The following is a 13,857-nucleotide window of genomic DNA, read 5'->3' as shown; positions in this document are numbered from 1 at the left end:
TTATCTTGGACTCGTGGCCTATTTCTTTTTGTAAATATTTCACGATAATCCTTGATATGGACCAACGCATCATTTCTAGAAGTATTATAATGTCTTTTTTGCCTTGCTCATGATATTTTCCTCTGAATTTCTTTAATCTTAACTTTAGATTGAGGGTTTTGTTCTAATTGATTGATCTCTTCTTCATGTGCAGGTTCTTTAGGTAAAATTTTGGGTCGAAGACTTACCCTAGAGGGTTTCACTTCTCTTTTATCCTTAAATTCCTATTTTAATTCCATATGACAAACAGTAGTACCCTTGGTCATGCTTCTAGTTAAGTGAACACTAGTAGGTCTGAGGGTTTCAACGTTATTATCATTCGAAACACAAGGGTTTGCTTCATGAAATTATTCTTCACAATCATTCTATAATGAATGATGATATGTTTATTGAACAATACTTTGCAATGATGGGTTTTGTACACAAATACTAGAGAAATTAGAATACTAGAGTAATTGGGGTTTTTCAAAACCATTTTGATCTAGGAAATGATCATATTCATCCCATGTCTTTTCCAAATGATGTCTAACTAGAATATAGATGAAATTATGATGAAAGAGTGATCTTTTAGAGTTCTTGTGACATGACTGGTATGTGCAGGACATTTTAGCGGGGATTTTATATAAAGAAAATGGGAAAATTAAGTTTATGGATGAGAAATTCCATTAACAACCTTTTATGATAAATAAAAACTAGACTGTGTCACCCTTCACAAGTAACATATTGATGCAACAAAAGCACTAAATTACGCCATTTAGATTTCAAAGAGGAAATTGGCATACCTTTCACATGATATCCACAATCTTTACTGAAGATAAGTTGCTTCCAGGGAATGTCACACATTGCACAATTTTTAGACCATTTCTCTCTCTCTCAAAGAGGAGATGTGTAGATGTTTCATTAGAATCCATATCTATATCCATCTCTAGATCCCCCATTCAATATGTATCTGTATCAAAAGAAGAGGAAAAATCCTTGATAACCCCTTTACTATAACCTTGAAACAACTGAAGTAAATCCCACTAGTTGACCTGGTGGAACAAGTCTACATATTCATCATATGCCTTTGCTATCTTAACTCCAATGTATTTAAACTGGATAAGTGGTTCCGTGGTTAGAATCAAACATGGGGGCATCACTGATTAGACAATATTATATCACATGTGTTCATATTGGGGCATTGGGGTATAAAAAATGAGAAATCCTAAAATAATATATTGACAATATAATAAGAGATAAACAAGTTTTTTTATATTATAGGGTATTTTTTATTCCATATTTTGGCCAAGCGGAGGGAAAATTATAGCGGAAGTATGCAGAATGTTCCTATGGAGTATCGAGAGGGTAGTGAGCTTCGGGTTGACGCAAAGAAAAATAGGTGCAGTATCTTGGGAGAGTGCAACAAAATTTTCTTCTAGAGTATGAAGAGTGCAATGAACTTTGGGTTACCTCCTGAGATGATTAGTGAGTAAACATTCAACAATTTTTGGTGTGGAAGCAAGGGCTTCATTGTTGAGTTTCAACGCAGTTTATATTATAATAGGCTCTACTATGTTATATTCATTACGAGCAACCACATTATTTTTCTTTTCAACTCTGGAAATTTAATATGTTCTGTGGGTGTGCCCGAAATTGAAATATCAACTATGTTATATGCATTATGACCAACCACATTTTTTTCTCTGCAACTCCAAAAAATTATTTTGTTCTGTTGGTGTGCCCAAAGTTCAAATCTTAGTCACATAAGAAAGAAAAATCCTTTATCAGTATAAATGAGAGGTGCGAGATAGATACATATGGGTAATTCTCCTTCCTCTACCTTCTAGTTAAGCCTTTCTATGAATGGAAAAGGATTGTACAGAGACATATTTTAAGGTGATTCGAGTTCGAGAGCTAAAACATACACTCCCATTCTCTGCATGCATACTAGGGTGGAGATTCCATTATCTAGTCATCTCTTTCATTACACAATTAGGAGGAATTCCTGGTTCATAATTCCACTGTAATGAATACCACTTTCCCACATTTTGTAAAAAATTGTTTAATCGAGTCAACTAGTTATTTATGTCATAGTTTGTAGGATATTTGAGCGGTTAGAAACCATTTCGAACTTTACCATTTACATGCATATGAGTCTAGAAACAATAACTTATTCTTCATTTATAATCATCTAGATTTGAGTTTTGAAAATCTCTTTAAGGACACTAGTGCACGAAAAACCCCTTTTTGATTGTATGTGTTTACCCTTCATTGTCACCGTTATTCTCATAGGGGAAGGAAAATAGGTTGTCTCTAATTTGATCCAAGGTCTTAGATCTTCCTTGCTTTTCTCGATACCTATGGATTAGGATTGATTAGTCTAAAATCTTACTTCAAGTATGTGTTACAAGTGCATATTCTTCTACTAAGAGGCAACCTTGGATTTAGCCCATTATCTACACTAACTACCATGAGATGTGAGATGAGGAAAACTTGGTTTTGGAAAAAGTGTTTCTTTCACTTTTGGGCATTTCTAGTGATCTGTTCTAAGGAAGGCCTAACTAGACTACTGAGGATGCAAGAATACAAATCTACGGATGGGCCCTCAACTGAATCACTATGAATAGTGAACTTAAATGAGGCTAAAGTTTTAATTTTCATAATTATATGTTGTTGTATATTCCCTTTATTGAATTGTTGTGACCAATCGGTATTCAATAGCTACTATGTTTCCTTGAAATCATCCCTTTCATCTGGAAGCTCAGGTTTATTAACTATAGGTTTCCCATGCCAACGGTACAATTTCAGTATATTTTAACTCGCATGTAGTGTTATTTTAGTGTCTCCTTGATATAATCCCTTCCTTATGGTTTTTTGTGTTATATGATCTAGAAGGTCCTTCTGTGTTGTATTTATCATGTTGGATCCAATAATGGATGGTTAATGATGTTCTTAACAAGGAAAAACATAATGGACAGTCAATAATGTTCATGGAAATGCACGATTTGATAGCCACCATGATAAGTTATGTTCGTCCTTAAACATGGGGGCTTGGCATCTATTTCTATGTGAAATGCTTATTAATAGCTCATCGAATCATATTTGTTTCACTATTAACTTAAGCATAAGGAGGGAGATTCACTGGTATTAGTATTTATGGATTTTTCCAATTAATCTCTCGTCACGAGTTCAAAAGAAAGTAGGAAGAATTACAAAGCCACTTTATCAGTATTTATTTCTTCACCTAGTTAACGAGTTGCCACAAGTACAAAAGAATGTAGGAATAATTAAAAAACCACTCCATCAACCACCACTCTGCTCTATTGTTTTGAGGTCATACACAAATGGTGGAATTCTGAGGTGAAAAAGAGGATTTAAGCTACACAACCTCACATGGGAAATTTTTTTTGGGTGTTATGTAAAAGAAAATACCCAGGAGTCAAAGTAGAAATTATTAATAGGATAACATATATGAAATTAACAATATGCATAGACAAAATTTGCATATCTTAGTCCATTTTTTATTTTAGATAATTCCATTATCCGCCCTTTATAGAAGGACAATTTGATAAGAGAGTAACTTGAAAAGGACACTATAGTAAGTAAGTCATTGATTCTACTTTACATTCTATTCATTAAATATCACTTTAGTCTCATCCAATGAGCTAGATGTAAAGATAATGAGCCAATCATTAGCTTACTACATGGTGTTTACTATTTTCCATTACAATAAATATGAAGAAACTTCAATTACCTTGAAACTAGGTGAATCACTCCCAAAATATTGGACAATAACACCTTTGAAAATTAATCTTGAACTATAAAGTGAATTTAGTTTTGTGACCGTATCTGCTTGTAACTAACTCTCGTCATTTTTCACAATCATTCCAATGTTCCTGAGATCTCTTTCTAAAGTTGTCTTCCTAAATCATATTTCAGATAAAAATTAAAGGCAATGACATAGCGTTGCCCATTGGTCATATATTTAGTCATTTACGATGGGATCTCTTTAGTTTTCCATATAGGTCTCTAGAAATTTGATTGTCTGGTAAGTTTGGGCTATAGACTATCCTCCTGACATTTACACCATCCCATTACTCCAAATGTCTTTGAACAATCAGTTTGTTTCTCCTTCCACTTGAACAATTCATTCACAATTTATTCACTAAGTACATCCTAATTGCCAACAACCCTCCCAATAGATCTCACAAGTCTACAAAATTAATCACCCATATTTCTTATCTCTCACACCTTCGACCTAGATTTTACTATTAGAGATTCCAAGCTATCCTCAAGCTATTGAAAATATTTTATTCAGTCATCCATAGTACCTCATTGGGACATATTCTATGACTTAAAATTAGTAAACATATATCATCTTTAAGTTTGAAGTTGTACTGAAACATATCTTAGATTTAATTTTTAAGTTGTACCATGAATCCTCCAACATCAAGGTTTTATATAAAAGCCCCTAAAATGTATTGATGACATATTTGAAAATTAGACATTAAGTAATTAGGTCATGGCCTTTTAGTATGAGCCAATAACAATCAAGCTCATTTTAATAATCCCATGATTAGTATTATTCTCTACCTTACACCAATAATGCCACAAATCATGACAACATTGACCTAGTAATGGTCAATTGGAAAAATAAAATAATTCTTTTATCACCCAATAGGTTGGCTTGGCAAAGTCAAAGTAAAACATTGGTAGTGCTCCCTTATTTTCCTTACTCTTTTATTTTGATATTTATATATGAGCTTGCACTAGCTTGACATGGTTTGACTAATAATTTATAAATTTAATCTTAAAGCTTACAATTTCCAATTTGGATATGATCCTTTATTCCATTGAAATCTCGGCTATTGGTTCATGTTACCTATATTTATCTCCATTGGAGTCACAATGCTTGGTCTCCAATGTTCAAATAACTTGAATCTGTTTGACAAAATATACATTCTTATTTGTGTCCTTCATTCTAACCGTGCAATCACAAATAATCCATAACCAACCCTAACTTGTGAATTTTTATTAATATCCTATTCTTAGTCCCACAAAGATAAGTAAACATTGTATAAAACAATCCCATTTAACTATTTTCTTAACAAATATTCAAATATCTCAATTTCAAAGTAGACAATAGATAATCAAGTTACTCATGATTGAAGGATCATTATGATTATGCTCCTATTTTGGGTTTTGACCCTTGGAAATGATATTTGGGGACAATATCTCTCCTGCACTTAAAAAAAAAAATAGAATCATGGATTGGTTCTTTGATTTTTTTGCCACTTTCGCCAAATATTAAAGTCTTAACATAAGGAATTGATATCATGGAAAACATAGTGGTCAAGTTTGTGCATGTCTTGAAAAATATCAGCCCCTTTTCAACTTATACACTTGAAATTCCCTTTCCAATATAATCCTTTTTTCATCTTTATTATATTAATTGAATTCTAAAGTCTTCTTGCAAGAGAAACATGCTTATAAGAACTGTATAAGAAGTTGAGGTTATGATTTCAATCCAAGGGAAAAATCATCATTAGTTTATTGTACTACACCATACAATTAGTATATCTAACATTTACGTATTAAGTTCCCTAGATTTTTCATTTTTTTAAACTTGTAGAGAGCCCAATGAAGTGTCTGCTTCCAAAAAAAATGCATGAATATCCTTTAACTTGGCTAGAACTAGTAGAGTGAAAGAGCAGTGATCAGGTTCAAGTTGTTCTTTCATTTTCTCATCACAAATATTTCTTCCTTCCAATTTACCTAGTCTACTAATTAGATCTTGAAGACCCACCCTTTTACACTTCAATTCTTCCTCTTTGATTTTAACTTCAAAATCAGAATATTAAAGCTCAAATATCAAAGCATCCATTACTCAAACTTGCTTCTTCATGGGAATCAATTAGAATTTTATTCATTGAGAATCCACTGTAAGGAATGTTTTGGTTTCTTTAAAGAATTAGAGCTTGCCTCTATCAAAGATTCCAACTACTGACTTGACGATTTTGTTAGCTTCAAATGTGCCTCCATCTTCTTAATATTTTCTTTTTGATCCTTTACCTGATTTGACAATTTTTTTCAAGGCACTAAATATCTTATTTATTTCATACTCACCTTTCAACAAGGATGTAGCCTCGCCAAAATGTGTAGAAACTTTTTTTGAATATGATCTTAAATATGGTGATGAAACAACATGCTTTTATACCCAAATAACTACCATTGTCTTATGAGCATCAATTCTCTATTACTCAACAATCAATTAGAATTTTATTTTCATTGGGAATCCACTGTAAGGAATGCTCTGTTTCCTTTAAAGAATCAGAACTGCCTCTATATAAGATTCCAATTCCTGAATTGAAGATTTTGTTACCTTAAAATATGCCTTTAGCTTCTTAATATTTTCTTTGTGATCCTTTCCTTGATCTGACAAATTTTTTCAAGGCACTAAAGAGCTTATTTATTTCATATTCACATTTCAACAAGGATGTAGCCTCGACAAAATGTGTAGATTTTTTTTTGAAGATGATCTTAAATATCGTGATGAAACAACATCCTTTTCTACCTAAATAACTACCATTGTCTTATAAGCATCATTTCTCTATTTCTCAGCAAGGTAGACCTTCTTAGTCAAATCACATACCTCAACTTGTGTAATTTCCTAAATCTCCATAGTTTTCTTTAATGCAATTTTCAGTGCCTTCTTATTAGCTTGCAGAACATACATTTCCTCCATATTTTACCTCACAAGAGAACCATATTTTTCTACTTTTTCATTTTCCCATGATTCCAGAGATTTCCAGTACTCTTTAGATGCATAAAAATTACACAACAATGTCTCAAGAGTAATGAATTTGCAATAGACCCATATTTTATTTTCCTGCATTTGATTGACACTGATCCAAGTGAATATTGGCGGCCACCCGCAAAGTCTACTTAGAACCCCACCATTGTTTCTTTCAGCCTTTCAGTTTGCTTAATTGTAGCACAATTTACTACTTTTAACAGTTTTTTGGGTCCTGAATTTCCGAAGCTGTTTTGAGACCATAAAAGACATTTTTTGGGAAAACTGGGATCAACATTTGACCATGTTGCCAAAGTTGTAGTTCTCGGATATATCTTTCTAATGAGATATTGTGCGCATCAAACGGAGATTATATGCCAGAGTTACAACCCCAGGAAGTTGATGTACCAATTTAACCGAATGGGGCCCCCAATTTGGGTTTCATCTTCTAGGGTTAGATTTTTGGATGTTTAGGGTTTTCCATTGTTTCTCAACAATAAAGAGGCCTCCGTACCTCATTGTAACATTGTTCAGAGGCATGTAGCCACCATGTCTCTTCTAAAAGATAAGCTACCATCGCCCTAGATAGTTTATTTCCATTTCTGTTTGTAAGCATATTTCAGTATTTTACAGTAATGAAATGAAATATTATTTCCACTGTGTCTCTGTATTTATGGTTATCTCTGTAATTTGTTGCATTCCTATTTAAATCCAGATCAGACACACTTTTCTATCATGTCAATATCCTATTTTTCATGATAAATTTCTTGTTTTAGAGACTCTGATTCCTTTCTAAGAAAAATCCATCTCATTGTGAGATATCTCTATCATGCCCAAGTTGTCAACTACTCGAGTAATATTTGTTTTCATCTCCTATGGAAAATGCTACTCGAATCTTGCCAAAGTTATTTCCTATTGAATCATTTTCTCCTAATTGGAAATTACATATTTTTCCCTTGGTAGTTTAAAAACATTTTCATCCCATTTGTATCTTTCATCACTTGAGAGATGGCCCAAATCTTGTTCACTATGTTCAGATTATGGAAGTATCATTTCTAGGCATTAAAGTTCTAACTGCATAGCCTGAAGCTTCTTCTCATCTACTGCAATGCTAAAGAGAGACTCCATAACCTATCCCTAAATTAAATCCAGATCAATTTCAAATGTGTTTCTAAGAATGTCAAGTTTATCCATTGATAATCCATATTTTCCAAACTTGACATCCATCTCTTCAAATTATTTTTGCATATATTTTCCAAGCTTGACATCCATCTCTCCAATCCATTCATGCAAGTTAGGAACAAGTGGATCAAACTTCCCTATATTTTCTATAGAAACTTCCATTGTGATTTTTTCCTTTCAGTTCCCCAGATTTGTGCCTAACTCATTTTCAGTTGTCAATGACTAAGGTTCATTAGATTGGTTTATTGCAAAATGAGCATCAACATTATTTGATGAGTCCTTACTTATGTTTAATGCATCCACTTGTTGAACAAATTTCTCATTTCCCTCGACCATATCTTCACTACTGTCTATCAAATTATTTAGCTTGGACTTAAGAGCCTCTATCTCCCTCAAGAAAAGTGTCGTCTCTTGTGTGGAATTTTATAGTTCTTGACTAGTTTTCTGCAATATTTTACTCATTTTATAATTATCATTTGCAGTTTCCTCAAGTTACTTGTATTTTCTCATATTCACCTCCCATTTCCTTCATTTTCAATTGTACTTCATGCGATTCATTTGCCGACAAGCTAAATATTCTATCAGAGTCTAAATTGTCATCCATGTTTTTCCAAAAGTCATACTACTCCAAAACACTAACTGCACCTCCATTGTTGGTAAAAAATATACCATGACGAGTTTTAGAAATATGAATGTCCTTTTATTCTCCTTGTTGCTTCATTTTCTCAAGACCTTCATTTTCTTTTGCAATAAAATAGAAAAGGGGGCTCCCTAATACAATACAAAGACTTCTAGAAATGTTATGGAATATATCTCCTTTCAAAAGATCTATATTATCAGCATGCTTAAAAGAAAATGCTACCTTCTTCCACAACTTCACAAATACATTTCTCTCACATATAGCTTTCTCATAGTCGCAAGGGTTAGCTCAGTTGGTCAAAATCAGTGCCTCCCCATCTAGAGGCCACAGGGTCCAATCTCCTCGAAGCCCCTGGGGTCAGGCCTTGCTAGTGGGCCGTAGGGCTAGATTGCCTTCGAGGCCGATCAGCCCAGATTTTTCCATGGACGTAGTACCACCCATTGACTAGGGTTCCTGTGAACCACAACCTAAAAAAAAAAGAAAGCTTTCTCATTCATCTTAACTAGTTTTTCATTCTCTTGAGACATCCACATGAGATCCATTTGAAGACTTTGAATCTCATCAATCATTTCTTTTTGCCATGGTTGTAATTTCTACTATGGATGCTCTGACCTAACATTAGAGGAGGAAAACACAAATTCTATTTGTGGCATAATTTGATTATTCGATACTCCTAGCGTTTCCCTTGTCTCCTCTTGATGTCTATCATCTCTCATGCCAAATTTAGATATATTTTACCATCTTCCAACTCTATCCTCAGTTCATGAGAATCCTTTCAGATTCAATCCATATTTCTAGTTGTTTAGTCTCATTTCTCAATTCTTGATATTCTATAATGCCCATTATAGTTGCATTCAATTCAATGGAAGAATTATTTATACAATGTCTTGCGACAGTCTCCTAATTCCATCCTTTTTTGCATTTCCTACTCATACATGTCAAATAATCTTTCATTCTCTTCAGTTATCTCCTTTAATTTCATTTTAGCCTCCTCAACCTCCATTCTCGTATCGATCACCTCCAGTTTTGCTTTTCCATTCCCAATGATAATAGCGTGTTCCTGAAATAATGTAGTTTCAACATTGCCTCAAATTTATTCTTCATGCCCTTGAATTAAGGTTTCACAACCTCTTCCATTTTCCCCTATTTCATCTTCCATGTATCTCACATGCTCTCTACAAATGTTGTTACCTCCAAAATTCTACGACATTATTCTTGCATCTTCTCTTTATCACATTGCTTTTTCATATAGCTCAATAAGTTTTTAATTCTCTTCTGATATACCTATAATTTTACTAGAATTTTTGCAATCTCTTCTCTAACATGAAGAGCTATATGTTCTAATTCAACATTGATAATGCATGTTCCATCGGGTCAAATATTTGGGGAGTCATCCTTTGTAGACATGTCTCCGTTGCTTAAAAATTTATGATTCCATTCTTTAATTTCATTCTCAAGTTCCTCAACTTGATTCTTGAATACATGAACGAGTTCTTTAGATTTTTCATTCATTTCATGTCCAAATTCCTCAACCTTCCTTATTTCATCGAATTCTTGCATGGCTTTATCATACATGATAATCAATCCTTCATTATCTTCAGTTGACTCCTATAGTTTTTTTGAGTGAATCATCAACTTCCTTAGCCAAAGAAATGGTAGTTCCCTGAGCTTCTTCCTCACGTTGATTGGTTCCACTAATTTTTTAAACCAAATATTTAAGCTCCCTTTTAACTAATAAACCATCTCTATATGGCGTATCCTTTGTCAACTCCAGATAATCCATTATAGAGTTCAGTTCGATTTCTCCATCAACATTTGAAAGTGTCATCTTATCGAAATGGATCATCACATCATCAACATGCCTTTCCAAATATTCTTTGGCTTCTAGGTAGAAGTAGAAGTTATTATGAAGATATTTTTCTTCCCTTAAGTAATAATTAACTTGTGTGTAAAGAAATTCATTCTCCCCACTGATGGAAGAAATATCTTCTTCTGATGATTCCTTCTAATTCATAAAGTTTGTGTCTTTTTGATGCTAAGATTCTAGTGAAAAGCTTTGAGTAACTAATATCATAATACAACTACCTATTTTGAAATTTTATCTAGCTCTCTACCCTCATAAGATTCTTGGTACCTTCTGAGTTCTTTCATCAACCTTATGTTTTCCATTTCAACCTTCTTCACCTCAAGATTGTGATAGATATTTTTCTTTAGAATTTGTTTCTCCTCCATTAAAACATTGTTCTCCTCTAAATGGTGTGCTTCTGTAGACATCTTATCAGATGCATCTTCCTCTAGTTTCTCAATTTTGTCTTCTCGAAAACAAAGCATCATCTTTCTAAATTGTGCATATTCCTTATATTGTTTAACAAAAGGTTTTAGTTGCTCATTTTTAGGAGCCATTTCTTTCATTGATGTTTCTAAAGATTCATCTCTTTTGAGGGCTCTTGCAAGTGTAGATTCCAAATATGTTTTGCAAAGGGCAATCTTTTGACCAGGTAGTGGGCTTGCTAGAGCTCTCATATCCCATACATATGGGCCTAAAGAGCTCAACAAGGCCATGCTTCCATAGTCATATTCTTGAGTGGGAGGAACTTCTTTGAGATAACCATAGATATGACTAAATTCTTCCTTCAGTTGTTGAATTTGAATCCTCAAATTTATAACATCTCTTATAGAATCTTCAGTTACATATGCATTATTACAAATAAACTTTTCTCATTATGCAAATTTCAAACTACTAGTTATCTCTATTACAGAACAATTAGAAGGGTAACATTAGCAATGATAGTGATTTTAGATTTTCCACCAAGAGAGAAGAAATGTAAGTTTTGATTCACGATATGGTAGTTCCCTATTCACAATTTTTACAAGATTCATGCTTAAGAGCCCAAGAGATGAGAGTGATTTGTTGACATTTGAGGCCTCTTTCAAGCACTCACCCTGAGCACCTGAACTCTTTTATTTCTCTGAACCTACCAAATCAACTACATTTCAGTGTCGAAATCTATGATGAGTCATCGACTCACTATCCACATGTTTTCAATTATACAAGTAAATACACTATGGAAGCGACTACTAGCATAGTTCATATTTGTTTCTAGGACTTTCCTGTTGGTCGCTCCCTACAAGAGTAGTCAAATAACACCATTCACACCTTTCACCTCAACTTCTGAAATATTTTTAACAGACACTTCTTTCTTGGCATCTTCCCTCATCTGCAAATTTGTTGATGATGGTTCTAGGAGATCTGCAACCTGCTCATTATATATTTCTAGAAATGAAAACTTGCAAATAAATTTAAATTTTTCTTCTTTTCAAGCTCCTTCTTCCTTATGGATTCTTGCAATCATATTCTCAAAAACACAAGGTGTCATTCCATAGTTTGCACTTAGTTTTTTCTATACATCCTCAACATCACCAAGCATGGTATATGTTTTCCCACTACTAGTCTTACCATATGCAAACATATCATTGGTGTATCCTCACATATATTTCTCAACCATGGGAAATATATCTACTTTGGAAAAATTTCCCTGATATATATTTTCCCTACTACAAGGTAAAATGTAAAATGAGACACTCGGTGCCCCAACCATGTAAAGCATGTCCATTGTCCTTTTTCACAAATCTAGAATGACATTGAAAAGAAACTTCAGTGCTAATAAGAGTTTTAATACGAATAACAACTTGAATATTATGGTCATTGCAGAAATATGGATCCTCTGGAATCTCAAAATGATGTTGCACAAAATTGTTCTTTGAGCCTAATTCCAAACCTTTTACATGAGAAACATTATGGGTTTCTGTAAAAGGAACCATCAGAAGATTCCTAATGGTTGCATTGACACACTAGTTTGTTTTTAGAGATTTAGTTACACCATTTGTGGTACAACCAAAGAATTTTTCAATATTTGCAGCTCTATAAAGTGGAGGGCTGGACAAATGGTTTAGTTCTTGAATTTTTCCTTGGGACAAATATGTCACCAAGCCTTTATAGGAAAATTAGTCACAATCCACAACTGTGGGAGTTAAAAATTTAGTTCTTGAATCGCGCCATCCAAAACCTATTGTTTTTATTTGAAAATCCAATGGGGCTATTCTGTAGATTGTTGTCGAATGTTGCAAAGTTCGATTGTTTTCGAGTATTTTCTAAAAAGGTGATTTGAAAGTTGGACTTGTGAGGACATGAAAATATTTGTCCGTAAACTTCTTTTACGAGTACACAGATCTTGCTTTGCATTTGTACTGGATGGTAAATTGGGTGAGGCTTATTTACTAGGTGATCGACCCATGAATATGATGGGAGATTATATACCCACCATTGGATAATGTACATTATTCGATCCAACAGTGGGGATATACTTCCCCAGCGTATTATGGATCAATAGCCTCATATATATTGGTTGTTGGTAAATTATGGTTAGCCTCTCGAATGGGACATAATGGAGGCCACAAAGTACACAAAGATTGATCGTCGTCATTGAATTCTTAGAAATATTAGCATTAGAATTATTATTTTTATTGTTTCATTATGAAAATATTATTTCATTGAGAGCCATAAAGGCATACGTAAACGAGAAGAAACTTTCATCATTATGATTTGTTAATCAAGAAGTAAAACAATATTTCCCCTAAAGTGATACCAGAAAAACCCTATGATGAATGGTTCAACCCACAACCACCACTTTGACTGACATAGTTTCAAAACCTTTCCCATCTTGTAAATACTGATTTTTCAACGTTTAGAGTATCCAAACTACCATATGTTCATCTCTTTTAACAGATTAAAACCCTATTTTTTAATTTTTTTTTAGGTTGTGTTTCACAGACACCCTGGTCAATGGGTGGCACTACATCCACAAAATAATATGGGTTGGTTGAGCCCAAAGAGAATCTAGCCCCGCAGCCTACTATCAAGGCCTAACCCCAAGGGATTCAAGGAGATTAGACCTTGTGACCTCCTGATGGCGAGGCACTGATTTTGACCAACTGAGCTAACCCTTGGGGCTGACAGATTCAAACCCATAGTTTGATGCTCAAAAAAATTTTGTAATGGTTAGAGTATCCAAACTACCATATGTTCATCACTTATAATAGATTCAAACCTTATAGTTCGATGCTCAATTTGGACTGTACAAGTCTGATTATCCCTATTTTAGTTCAAAAATGGTTTCACTTGTATTCTTCAGACCTATATAACTCGATCCCAAAGAGATTGACT

At 33.7% G+C, this 13,857-nt stretch overlaps 1 pseudogene; it reads right to left on the bottom strand.

Annotated features, from left to right (window-relative positions):
- Positions 1 to 10,718: 10,718 nt before the first annotated feature.
- On the bottom strand, positions 10,719 to 12,455 carry LOC149159907 (kinesin-like protein KIN-12G pseudogene; annotated as a pseudogene).
- Between the last annotated feature and the right edge of the window lie 1,402 nt (positions 12,456 to 13,857).

Source organism: Pinus tabuliformis, chromosome 5_2, assembly GCF_031772625.1.
Source record: "Pinus tabuliformis cultivar Carrire ecotype Pingquan chromosome 5_2, CPIR1, whole genome shotgun sequence".
NCBI lineage: Eukaryota > Viridiplantae > Streptophyta > Pinopsida > Pinales > Pinaceae > Pinus > Pinus tabuliformis.
Note: the sequence above shows the minus strand (reverse complement) of the source record. Positions and strands in the feature narration are given on the sequence as shown.